Source organism: Dasypus novemcinctus, chromosome X (assembly GCF_030445035.2).
Source record: "Dasypus novemcinctus isolate mDasNov1 chromosome X, mDasNov1.1.hap2, whole genome shotgun sequence".
NCBI classification, from domain to species: domain Eukaryota; kingdom Metazoa; phylum Chordata; class Mammalia; order Cingulata; family Dasypodidae; genus Dasypus; species Dasypus novemcinctus.
Genome location: NC_080704.1, coordinates 3,358,150 through 3,368,834, shown reverse-complemented (window position 1 = coordinate 3,368,834; position 10,685 = coordinate 3,358,150). Strand labels below are relative to the sequence as shown.

The 10,685-nt window shown below is 47.0% G+C and overlaps 1 non-coding gene across 1 annotated transcript; it reads left to right on the top strand.

Moving 5' to 3' along the window:
* The first annotated feature begins 1,541 nt into the window (after positions 1-1,541).
* LOC111759429 (U6 spliceosomal RNA) lies at positions 1,542-1,648 on the top strand. Its single transcript, XR_002793415.1, has one exon. It is a non-coding gene; the product is annotated as a U6 spliceosomal RNA (small nuclear RNA).
* The last annotated feature ends 9,037 nt before the right edge of the window (positions 1,649-10,685 follow it).

Here is a 10,685-nt window from a genome sequence, read left to right as displayed (position 1 = left end):
TGTTCCTGATCTCTGCTGTGCTTCACCTTGGCTCTCCCCTTCATCTCTCTTTTCAGCGTCATCATCTTGCTGCGTGACTCACTTGTGCGGGCGCTGGCTCACCATGCACTCTGCTCACCAAGCAGGCACTGGCTCACCGTGCAGGCCCACTTTCTCTTCTTCTTTTTCACCAGGAGGCCCCAGCGATCGAAGCTGGGTCTTCCGATATGGTAGGTGGAAGCCTTATCACTTGAGCCACATCTGCTTTCCTGATTACAGTTTTGTAATAGCAAAAAGGGTACCCCTAGAAAAAGACTCATAGAGTGAGTTCTGGGAAGGGCCCCCAACACAAATCTCCCGGGTGCATCTCCTTGCAGGTCTAGCTATGTGTTTGGCCAACCAGGGAATCTCTCCTGAGCTTCAAGGTCCAGTGATTATACTGGGGCTCCAATACGTAGGCACCATTGATTGACTGAAAGTCTATGTGGTTAACCTCCAGTTCCTCCCGTTCCCCAAATCTGTAATCACACTTTGGATATTTCTGGGACTGCCAGACCCCCACCCAGATACTACTGGAGAGCCCACCCATGTCCTGTGTCTTCTCATTAGGTTCTACCCTTAACCATTGGGTGTGGTCTGGGACTCATAAAAAACAGACAATCCGATCACGGGGAACTCAAAGGCTTAGAGGACGTCTCCAGGGCACCTGGGACAATGGCCAGCTAAATTCTTTATTATACGATAGTGGGTTAACAAGGAGTAAGATTAGAGGGGCAGCTTGCCCTTTCCAGAAGACCCTCAAGTAGGGGTCTTACTACATCCCCTTTAGATGAAGATTGACATATAGAAGACATTTTCCAATTGTCACACTGAAGCTTGTGCTTCAAGAGTTGAAGGGATTAAGCTCTCAGGCTGCTGTAAGAAATCTCCCCAAAGCTGATGGCTGAAAACAACAGAAACGTATCATCTCACCCTTTTGGAGGTACCTACCCAGCACGGTCTTACTGGGCTGAAGTTCAGGACTCTGGAGAGAATCTTGGCTCCACCAGTTTCTAGAGGTCACCTGCACTCCTGGGCTCATGGACCCTTCCTCTGTCTTCAAAGCCAGCAATGTCCACTTGGGTCCAGCTCATCCTTTTCCATTTTTAAGGAGACCCACAATTTGTTTGAGCCCACATAGATAATCCACAATAATCTCCTGGTTTAAAACTCAGATGATAACTAGCCACCGAACTTCCAACCTCTACCTTCACTCCCCTTGGCATATGAGGAAACATGTTCACAGGTTCTAGGGATGAGGGCATCTCAGCGGGAATGTGGGGTGGATTATTCTGTCAAACTCTAAGCCCGTTGAGTGAAAACTCATGAAGGGTTCTCCATGTCCTGGGGAGAAAGGATACGTGTTGAAAGAGCTCATCTTGCCAGAAACAAAAATAGAGCTGATATTTATCCCATCCCAAGAATCCTATGCCCAGCTGGCCCATCTGAGCCTTTGTCTCAAAGATTCTTCCTTAGCACCCCTCTTCTCCTACACCCCTGGGCAGTACATCTTCTGCCCTAGCATGCTCACTTCGGCAGCACGTCTACTGAAATCGGGATGACACAGGGAAGGTTAGCATGGCCCTTGCGCAAAGATGACCCGCAAATTCGTGACGTGTTCTGTATTTTTCATCAGAGTTAAGATGCAGTTTATGTATTGCGGTCTAAACGTGGTCTAAGTCTCTAAAATGTCTGTTATTGGCCAGCTTTTACCAAGAATACTTTTGCCCAGGGGTCAGCAAGCTATGCCTGCAGCCTGTTTTTGTTATGTTCCTTGGGCCGGCCATAGTTTTGAAATGTTTAAATGCTTAAAAAATATGGAAAGAAATGATGTGGGGGCATTTTCGGGACTTGGAGTTGCCCTGAATGATATTGCAGGGACAGGTGCAGGACATTGTATATCATGCCATAACCCACTGAATGGACTGGGGGAGAGTGTGAACTACAATGTAAACTCTAATTCGTGTGGTGCAGCAGTGCTCCAAAATGTATTCACCAAATGCAGTGAATGTGCCACGATGATGAAAGAGGTTGTTGATGTGGGAGGAGTGGGATGGGGTGTGGAGTACATGGGAACCTCTTATACTTTTTAATGTAACATTTTTTTGTGTGTGATCTATGTATCTTTAAAAAAAAGACAAATGAAAAATAAGAAAACAAAAATAATTTAAAAAACATCAAAAGAAGAACATTTCTATGATGTGAAAATGATAGGAAATTAAAGTTCAGTGTCCATAAGTTTTATTAGAACACACACTACAGGAGCTGCCTGCGGAAAGCCCACTACCCTTCGAAAGGAACAAGGACTCTGTGCCCCAGCTCCCATTTTTGTATCTCTGACTGTTGACCTCTTTATTGTAAATAGGCTTCTCCCAAATGACAAGAAAGATGGCGGCGCCCAGTGGTCCTCAGACCTCCTGACTCAGTTTCTCTCAAGGCGATGGAACTCCCTCTTCAGTTTAGCCATGGGTCATGACTGGCCTGTTGTGCACCACGGACCGAGCATTTGGATTGACCCATTAGATTCTGGTTTCTCATCTTTGTGCCAAAATTGTGGCCAGGCAATATGGGTCTGTAAGAACCAGGCACTTTCCATTTGAACCACATTTTTTGGAGTAAAAGAAGGGTAATTCCAAGAAAGTTTGTGTTTCTGCTCATATAAAGGATTAGGGATGTGAATCTCACAAGGAGAGAAAGAAAAAAAATAAAACACATCCATGATACATCGATTTACAATAAATCCAGCTAAAAAGAGAGTTATGCTTCCATTTCCTCTCTTGCAATACTTCCATCGCACTTACATTACTGGTGTATAAACATGGCATTTTAAGTTTGTTACAAGATTACTTACTGCTTCTATGGCAGATGTCAAAGTAACAAATGGAACTGCCTTAATGGACAGGTGGGGTGGGTGGAAGTTTGCAGGCTAATAAGAAATCATGGCCACACCACAGTTTTTCTTCAAGCTAAATATTTTCTTTGCCTTTTCCTTTGTAAGTGATTCAAAGCCGTGTTTACAAGCTTCATTTTCTCATGCATGCTTTCTATTGAGTTCGATGATTTTTGTCCTTCCACTTTGTTCATTCGTGAGTTCTGTTTACGTGTTTAAATGCCACGTTCCAAAGCATTTTGAGGTGACGCTACTCGAAGTTTAGTTTGGGTCTAGGGCAATCTCTCAACTCGGCTGCTTACAAATACTCACCTGTGTTTACAATCAGGTCAGTTTCAGAATAATGTACTCCCATGATATGCAGAAAAAGTTTGAGAACTTCTCCCCTTGTCTGTTTCTAGGATGACTTAAACATACTCCAAAAGTCACCTCTTGTTCACTAACTGAGCCCACTCTTTCCAACTCATGAAAGCAATTTCTTCCCAAGAAGTATCTCAGTGTCCTCAAAGTGTAGACAGTTTAGAAAACTACACGATATTTCCTCACCAAGAGTGGAGGATAAGATCTCCCTCAGCTTTCCGAGTGCATAAAAATAACATTTTAATGACATGCTTTTACTCTTTCTCACAAGGTTTTAGGTCAGCTTCTATACGACATCCCCTATAAACCACTTGGTTTCTATTCCAAGAGGCAGCTTGCCTACATAAAATGGAATTGGTCAGTGCAGCCCAAAAGGGATTGGAAAAAAAAAGTCTTGACAATTTAACCATATAATTTTGAACATCGTGTATAGCACTCCCCTCTAAAGTGAATATTTTCGTGTTGAAATAAGGCTCATTTGCACTTTTTATTTTGAAAAGTGAGAGGAGCCTTGGCTTTTTGTGGACTTGTCTCCCAGAGCACAGGTCTTTGAAGGCATCGACCCGCTACTGGCAGGCTCCTCTCTGCCTGCCCCTCTTTGCGTTGTGGTATGGGGGTGGGAGAGAGAGTAGAATTCCATGATCTCACCCCTCAGTTTCCTAGGACTGCCCTAACAAATTAATACAAACATGGAGACTTAAACAACAGACATTTATGCCTCTGGTTCAGGGGACCAGAATTCTGATATCAAGAATTTGGCAGGACTGTATTTCCCCCGAGGTCTATAGAAAAGATTCCTTTCTTGGCTCTTCCAGCTTCGTTTGTGGCAAACATTGGTGCTCTTTGTCTCGTGGCTGCATCACTCCAATTGCTGCCTCCTCCATGTGCATTTGGCTTCTTCTCCTGCATCTGTGTGTGCTTCTGTTCAAATTTCCTCTCCTTATACGGACACTGGACATATTGGATTAGGGTCCACCCTCATGCAGTTTGTCCTCATCTTTTTTTTTTTTTAAATACAAGCTCTTATTTATTTATTTATTTATTTATTTCTCTCCCCTTCCCCACCCCCCACCCCGGTTGTCTGTTCTCTGTGTCTATTTTCTGCGTCTTCTTTGTCCACTTCCTTTGTTGTCAGCGGCACGGGAATCTGTGTTTCTTTTTGTTGTGTCATCTTGCTGTGTCAGCTCTCCATGTGTGCAGCGCCGTTCTTGGGCAGGCTGCACTTTCTTTCGCACTGGGCGGCTCTCCTTATGGGGTGCACTCCTTGCGCATGGGGCTCCTCTACACAGGGGACACCCCTGCGTGGCAGGGCACTCCTTGTGCACATCAGCACTGCTTGTGGGTCAGCTCCACATGGGTCAAGGAGGCCCGGGGTTTGAACCACGGACCTTCCATGTGGTAGAAGGATGCTGTAACCACTGGGCCAAGTCCGCTTCCCTGTCCTTATCTTAATTAACTATATCTTCAAAGACCCTACCTCCAAACAAGTTTAAGAGACCAAAAGTCGGGCTTGCACATATGTTTGCCCCATTACGGTTGGTCTTCTGGCAAGCAGAATTTGGGGTAGAAACAATGAATGAATGCCTTCCATTTCACCCAGAAATTCCATGATGACTCTAAGCTTTTACTTTGGGTTGCTACCTGGAGCAGTTTGATATAGTTATGGATTCCAAAAATAGACACTGGATTATGTTTGTAAACTCACCTGTGCCTGGGTATGATTCAATTATGATTAGGGCTTTGATTGGGCCACGTCAGTAAGGCATTGAGTCCCTGCCCCTTGGTGGGTGGGGACTCACAGACGAAAGACGTGGCAAAGGACAGAGTTGGAGCTTTAATGTTGGAGTCTTGAGCTAGAGTCCCAGGAAGGAAGCACACAGAGGAGCTTGGTCATGAGGAAACAGAGAAGGCCCTAGGAAGAGAATCAAGCTGCTCACCTAATAATCTACAGCTGGCTTTGTGGAGAAAACAGAGTTGCTGAGCCTGGAGAGAAATGAACCCCAAGAAGAGAGGAACCCAGAAAGCCTGAACCCGGGCAGATGTCAGCAGCCATCTTGCTCCAACTTGTGGCCGCAGACTTTGGTGAGGGAAGTAACTTACACTTTTTGGCCTGGTAACTGTAAGCTCCCACCCCAAATAAATACCCTTTATAAAAATGAACCAATTTCTGGTATTTTGCATCAGCACCCTTTTGGCTGGCTAATATACTACCAAACTAGTTGGGCAGAACTTTCTCCAGACTATTTCTCAGACACAATTCAACTGAGCTGGAAAGATCTCAGTTGCTTCTCTGGCCTTCCATATTTTATTTTAAAATACATGCTGTTCTTTTTCTTCTGTTTCTTTTTAAATGCCATTGAGGGAATCTGGAAGCCTTTTAGCAAATGCAATAACACAGGAGATTTCTAATGATTATGTTGTGCATGAAAAAAAGCAAAACAAAAACATCCCTCAAATCCAGCTAGATGGCCAGTAGCCTGTCCTGGGAGTGGATTTTACATGGAACATTCTTGAAAGGCTGCTTCTGCTCAAATAAAGATACATCCTCAAGCTATTGGTGTACCCCTGGGATTTTCCGGCTATGCAAGTCCAAGAGCACTGAGAGATTTCCTGTGTAGACATTCCCCCTCCCCCCCAATCATCTCAGAGAGTCCAGGATCAGAATTTCCCCTGATTATGAAGGCTGTGAAGCAGTGGAGTATACAGGCACGTGACTCAGAAATTACTTTTACAAACCCTACTAAACAAAGAACCGTGAAACCACGTGGCATTCCACAGACGCGCTGAAAACATTAAACCCTCGCGTTGACATCTGAAGCTTTAAGAGCTTCGTCCTGCAAGAGAAAGAGCTACAAGCCTCTCCAGACATGCTGCCTTGGGCTAAAGAGTTGCCTAACAGCGTGAAACCCAAGGAGGAGAGTTACGAGAAATGGCCTTATGGCTTTCCAAATGATATTGATGAGCTTCAGATGCGGAGCAGGTGCAAGGCTCAGCTCTCTCTAGTCATGGCTGTATTCAGTTGTCCCAAGAGCTCCAAGAGGTGGGTGAACCTGTCCTCATTTCACCTAGGAGAAAGCTGATCCTTCCAGGCCACCCAGCTGGGAAATTGCAGGATGGGGGTGGCGCATTGAGCACAGCCATCTGACTCAATTACCTCTTGCTCTGTGGACAGTCAAAGTAGCTCCAAGACTCCGAGGAAGGAGAGCAGATTTGAGGGGACCTGGGATGGGACCAATAAGTTCCTTCCACAGCAAGAAGCTGCAGGGACTTTGGAGTCTCTGCCATCCCCGCAGTTTTAAGGGAATAGGAGCCCATCTTGTAAACCCGTAAAAGCGAGCAGAGGAGCCTGGGGAGCTCAATTTAAAAAGCAGACCCTTAAAGCAATGCCTTTTCCAACTACAGCCTTTTAAGAACTGCTACCCTTAGGGGCATTTGTACAGTCAGGATTTGCGGCAAAAGTGAATAGGACGATTGGGGTTGTAAAAAAAAAACCAAAAAAAACCGTTTCCAAATTCACAGATGTCTTTTTTTTTTCCTTTTGCCAAGGGTCCTTTTTTTAAAAGATGTTTTTATGTTTATTTTTTTATTCAATTGTCTTTTTAAAGGATACATAAATCACTAAAAATGTTGCATGAAAAAATATAAGAGGTTCCCATATCCCCCACGCCCCACCCCACTCCTCCCACATCAATCACCTCCTTCATCATCGTGGCATATTGATTGCATTTGGTGAATACATTTTGGAGCACTGCTGCATGCATGGATTATAACTCACATTGTAGTTCACATGCATGGATTATAGTTGCCCCAGTCCATTCAGTGGATTATGGCAGGATGTATAATGTCCAGTATCTGTCTCTGCAATATCATCACAGATGTCTTTTGTAGCTCAAAGAACACAATGGGCAAACGTTGATGATGAAGTACATATTGTTAAAATTCTGGCACAAGGAGCTGCGTTAAAGGGAAGAGTGGAGAAAGTAACAGTTAATAAAGTCACTCTGTGCATCAGGCAACAAGCTTCTTGGAATCCATCAAATTAGGTGACCTCTAGCTACTACTGTGACCCCAGACTCTTGTGAATCGTTCAGCTCCATACTATTCTTTGGCGCAACAGATGTTCCTAGGTAGAACCGTGGACCAAGGTTTCACTCATGCCTTGCCACCCTCTGCATAGTGGAATTTTTAGGGAGCAGGTGAATTTAATTTAACCAACATGTCTTAAAAAACAGTCTTTAGTCAAGGGGCTGTGTTGGCACTTTCAGAGATTCAAAAATTAATAAAACCTGGTTCCACTCATGGCGCTAACCAGCCGGAAAGCAGGCAGTGCTGGCAGGAGAAACGCCAAAACAAAAGGACTAAATACATCAAAATATTGATTTTTAGAAGTTACTGGGGAAGTGGGTGTGGCTCAAGTAATAAGTCCTCTGCCTACCATAAGGGAGGACCTGGGTTTGATCCCTGGAGCCTCCTAGTGAAAAAAGAAGAAAAGAAAGTGGGCCCACGTGGTGAGCCAGTGCCCACGTGGTGAGCCGAGTGCCCATGTGGTGAGCTAAGGGCCCAGACAAGTGCCCACATGGCGAGCTGAGTGCCCGTGTGACAAGCCGAGCCGAGTGCCCACATGGCGAGCTGAGTGCCCGTGTGGCAAACCGAGCCAAGTGCCCACAGGTGAGTGCCCATGTGGTGAGCCACTGCCTGCTGGTGAGCCAGTGCCTGCGCACGTGAGTCACGCAGCAAGATGATGACGCAACAAAAGAGAGATGAAGGAGACAGTCAAAGTGAAGCACGGCAGAAACCAGGAACTGAGGTGGTACAATTGACAGGGAACCTCTCTCCACATCAGAGATCCCCAGGATGGAATTCCATTAAATCTTAGAAGAGAAAGACGAGAAGGGATGACAAAAAAAAAGAGAAATAGATGCAGAAGAATAGACACAGCAGAGTGGGGGCAAAAAAAAAAAAGTTACTGAACCACGTTTGAGAATCGGTGATGATTTTTTTCATGCACTGGTTTTACAAAGGATGGTCTGTAACTTTTCTAATCTACACATTTATTTAAAGAATTCAAGCTCATTCATTCCTTTAGTCATCCATTAATTGAGCACCTGTTGTATACTAAACTCTGTGCTAGTTTCCAGGTCTCCAGAAACTACCTTGCAACAAGAAGAGGGTCAGAGAGTGACAACAAATGGCCATGATTGGCCACGGCTGCTACTGTTGGGAAACGCGATGAAACGTAGTGAACATTTGAGGAGATCCCCAAGCAACAGTGCCAAGAAGGAAAAGAGTGCCCCCAAACAAGGACCTGGAGATGAGAAAAGCATGGGCATTCAGCATGGAGAAAGGAAAGCCATCTGCCACCAGGTCTGGCAAGCCAGGTGCATCAGTAGATGTGACACACCTGGGATGGGCCAGGAAGAACATGGCTTGTCACACATCACCCATGGAAAGAGTTAAACTGTATCAAAGATTATGGCAGCTGTCTGGATTTTAATGAAGGAAAGAAGGAATTGTTGGAGAAAGAGGCTGAGGGAAGCTAATGCCCATACCAAGGCAGTGGAGAGAAAAAAACACCAGCCTAAAAGGGTCTTGGTTCAAATCCCCTAGTCCCCGTGACTCATTGAATAAGAGTCTGTAACAGACAGGCAGATGGCTTGAGTTTCTAGCTGGCCAGGTGGATGACACTCCATTAATGAAGATAAGGAGAAGTTCTGCAGTTTTGTTTTTTATTTTAATCAGTGGGTTTTGGACATGCTGAGAAACTGGGTACCTGAAAGCATTATTTGATGCGCACCGTTCTTAAAAAGTAAGGTTACAGAAGAAGTGACTCAACCGTTTTAAGAACCCGTGTCCATTATGATCTCTGTGGAGGCCCACCTGGACAGGTGCAGGGGGAATTTCCAGATGCAGCATTTCCTAGGTGAAACTAAGATGCCCAGACTCCATGCTTCTGAAGCAATTGATCTTGGACTCATTTCTGTTTTTTTTTTTTTCCTCTCCCTTTATTTTTTTTTAAATGTTACTTTCAAAAAATATGAGGTCCCCATATACCCCCCACTCGAATTTTCTTTTCTTAAGCCATTTTTTTCTTCTTAAATCACTGGTTTTTTCCTTTTTTATTTTTTTAAAATGTTACATTCAAAAAATATGAGGTTCCCACATACCCCCCCACCCCCCTCACCCCACTCCTCCCACATCCACAACCTCTTTCATCATCATGGCACATTCATTGCATTTGGTGAATACACTTTGGAACACTGCTGCACCACATGCATAACGGTTTACATCGTGGTTTACCCTCTCCCCCAGTCCACCCAGTGGGCCGTGGGAGGACACACAACGTCCAGCATCTGTCCCTGCAGCACCACCCACGACAACTCCAAGTCCTGAAAATGAAGAGACGTGGTGTGGGGGCATTTTCAGGACTCATTTCTTGCTGCCACTCAACAGCGCCTGGGGGAGTGTCGAGCTCTGGGCAGCTACCAAAAGGACAGCTGGAAGGGTTCCTTCCCTGAAACAGGCAGACCCTGGAGGTACTTCTCTTCACAGCAGGGATTCTCCTTTTGTCGTAGACTCCGCGCTTTTGCCCCAGGAGACCTCGGCTGGTGACCCTCTCCCCTTAATCCCTTGTTATCTTTCCCAGATCTGACTCCTTCTGGAAGACAGAGGACCTCCTCCTCCCTCCCCACCCCTGCGCAAGAGACACACTGTCTTCTTCAGCCCCCTTCCTTGCGCCCTCCCCGGGCCATCCCCACGCCTCCGGTCCACCAGGCTCCCCAAACTTCCCAGTCTGCCCTGCCCCTAGGCTCCCCCAGCAGAGGATGGAGAGCTGCTCCAACCTTCCTGGCAGTTGGATGCTGGCGGGGGAGGGAGGCGGGCTGCGGGGAACCGCAGGAGCGGCGGGAAGGCGTGGCCGCGAGTCTCAGGTTGCAGCGCGGCCCGGAGCGCGCGGGGAGCCGGCGGGGCGCAGCCGCTGCAGCCTGCACTCGGGCTCCCAGGCGCTGCCAGAGAAAAACCCTGCCTCGCAGGGAGGAGCGCAAGCCCTGTGCCTTCCCTCTGCCCTCAAAGGAAAGAAAACGTTTCCAACTCTGCTGGGAGCGGACTTTGGGCAGCCCCGACCCGCTTCTGCGTCTCCGCCGCGGGAAACCCGGGGTTTCTCAGGCGCGAAGACTTCTCCACGCCCCCAGCCGCGCGTCTGCCTTCGCTCCCCCGCACTCCTTCCAGCGCCCGTGGGAGAGAGATGCCCCGCCGGGGCGAGGCGCAATGAGGAGGCGAGACGAGGGCTGAGCGCACAGCGGCCGCGGCCAGGGTCCCTGGGCTCGGCCCGGCGCCCGTCTCCCCGGGGTGGGGCCGGGTGGGGGTGGACCGAGGCGTGGACTCGCGGAAGCCTCCGCGGCGACGGCAATAAAAGGACTCG